This window comes from Apis dorsata, unplaced genomic scaffold (assembly GCF_000469605.1).
Source record: "Apis dorsata unplaced genomic scaffold, Apis dorsata 1.3 scaffold_72, whole genome shotgun sequence".
In the NCBI taxonomy this organism is placed as follows: domain Eukaryota; kingdom Metazoa; phylum Arthropoda; class Insecta; order Hymenoptera; family Apidae; genus Apis; species Apis dorsata.
Genome location: NW_006263370.1, coordinates 2,879 through 5,508, shown reverse-complemented (window position 1 = coordinate 5,508; position 2,630 = coordinate 2,879). Strand labels below are relative to the sequence as shown.

General features: G+C 32.0%; 1 protein-coding gene across 1 annotated transcript in view; it reads right to left on the bottom strand.

The window, feature by feature from the left end:
• Positions 1–2,129, bottom strand: part of LOC102674247 (GAS2-like protein pickled eggs) — a 76,679-nt gene extending 74,550 nt beyond the window's left edge. Inside the window, 1 exon segment of the mRNA XM_031515475.1 lies at positions 1,640–2,129. The gene's annotated coding sequence lies outside the window, so the exon portion shown is untranslated.
• Positions 2,130–2,630: the final 501 nt, after the last annotated feature.

The following is a 2,630-nucleotide window of genomic DNA, read 5'->3' as shown; positions in this document are numbered from 1 at the left end:
AAGAATGGTTGGTAAAAAAAAAAAAAAAAGAAACGATACGAATAAATTACAAAATAAGTAAACATGGATCAATTTCCAAGAAAAAAATAACGATTATAAAACCTTGACAAAGATAAATTATCCCATAATAGATAGATATAGATGGTTTACAATGAAACACTAGATCGCATTATCGATACAATGTATCGCACCCGGAGACAAAGCATACGACGACTCCATGCGAGAATCCACGATTTATCTATCCCAGCTGCAAAGATCATCGCTGCATCGTTGCAAAGAAGTGTCATTACGCGCGGGATTTATTTGTTCGCCTAGCCATACATTGATACGTTAATCGCCTCATTTGCCTTTTAAGCGTGTTTTTAAACGCACTAAGGACAGGTGAGTCAGCGTCGCGCTCTTGGAAAATTTATTAAGACTTTTAAGGTAAAGCAACTTAAAAATAGACGTCAATAACAATTTTTCAAAGGATATGTAACGTTAACCAACATAAATCGCTATTATAGTGATTATTCAGAATGCTAAATAATTTTGTTCTTATTATTATTTTTTTTTTTTTCTTTGTGAATTATTTCCTCGTTAATTATTGCATTTTTAATCCCTATTTATTATTCGAATTCAAATAAGTGTTCGTTTTCGAAAGAAATATTGCAACGTGTATTGTGTATCGATAACGTAGAAATTTTGATATTATCCTCAAAAAATAATCGGATAATTAACCAATTGTATTTAAACAGAATGAAAAATAATATTAATAATATTGAAGAAAATAATGGAATATCAACTATAATAAATAATGTAGTAAAATAAAATAAAGAAACGATTTTGAAATAATTTTGAATTTAAATATCCGCGATTAGATTAAGACCATGCTTTTCAAATCTTCTCTTAATCTTATTTTGAACGATAGGCGATCGAAAATTTGAACTAATTTAAACTAATTTGAGGCTACTATTAAAAAGAAAGTTTGCGTTTCTGATTAAGAAAAATTATCTCGATGTTAAAACAAGCAACGCTCAATTGATTGTTTGACGAGCAATCACGAATAACCACAAAGACAAACATTTGCCGCGCTAAATCAATAAAAACATTGTTTGACAGAGACATCTTCGTGGCTTTTTCGATGGTCACGTTAAAAAGATCGCGTGTATATTATACGTATGTGTATTTAAAAGCGTAAACTTCTTATCGTGCATTTTTTCTTGCGGCTTCCGAGATAATTGAAAAATCGCTGACCTGTCTCTGACATTATGAAATCACGCTTGATCTACCAAAATTTTGATAATCTACGTATATACAATTACATTCAATTACATTCAAAAAATTATATTACATTATCACTAGGATAAAATCGAAAAAAATTTTTAATTTCATTTCTATATCGATTATCTAACAACTATAAATTCACGAAATAATCGAAAGCGATGTACGAATCATTTTCATATTTGATTTAAAATCGTCATTAATAATATTGTTCAACGGCCGATTACCGATTAATTAAATGCAGGATAAAATCAAATGCACGATCGACTGTTACGCGTCAAACGTTCGAAAATCGAGTAAAAAACGCGGGACAAAAAACTAAAGCGCAATAACAGTTCAAATAAATCAATATACATTTGATATTTTCTTCACTCACCTCTTTCACGTGCCTTAAAGAAAAACCTTCTTCACGTATCCCTGACAGGCACACGCAACGACGAGTGTCGCATCGACGAACGATTTAATCTTAAAATCGTTTCGATCTGTGGCGCACAAGACTGTCAGTTTTCATCAGACGACAATACGTATCGTCTCGTTGTCGCGTGTTACACGATCGATTCACCGGACATTTGCGGACTGACAGTTCTCACTTCGATACGGTACGATGTCACCGAAACAAAAGCTCGATAAATATGGGATAGAGGATGAAACGTCCGCTTCACGCAGTATTTATGCAATTTTTTGTCGCGTCACGACGATTGTTTTCAATGCACGGTACCGTTCATACCTTTAGGGGTGCACTTATGCCCCATACTCACGCGTCGCGTCCCAACAAGAGACTAAAGCGCCTAGCTACAGTCCACCCGTATAAATGCTCCGTTGCAAACTACGAGACTGTGGTCGTTCGTTCACGAATTTGGAAAGGAATAGCGTCGCATGGCGAAAGGAATAGGCTATAATACAATAAACTAGCGAATATATCATTCTCTACCATATCGACAGCTCTATTGCTATCTACTTTAACAATAATTCTAATATTATCTATTTTATCGACGATTCTATCATTGCCTATTTTATCGACGATACTACTATTGTCTATTTTATCGACGACTCTATTAAATATTTTATACATAAATTAAAATATAATAGATATTAAAAATAATTTGAAAGAAAAATATAGGCACGTTTCTTAGCATATACATCAATAATAACGACTTCCAAAATTAATTCGATCAATTGAGAACTATATAATTTTTTTAAAAATTAAACGAAAAAATAAGATGAAGATATAATGAGACTTGTTTCATCCATCAGAAATCAAAACTGTCTTTTGAAATATATTTTGAATAATATAAATTTTGGAAAGCAAATAAAAAAAAATCCAAAACAAATATGAGAAATCAATTCCATAACTAGAGTAAATTAGA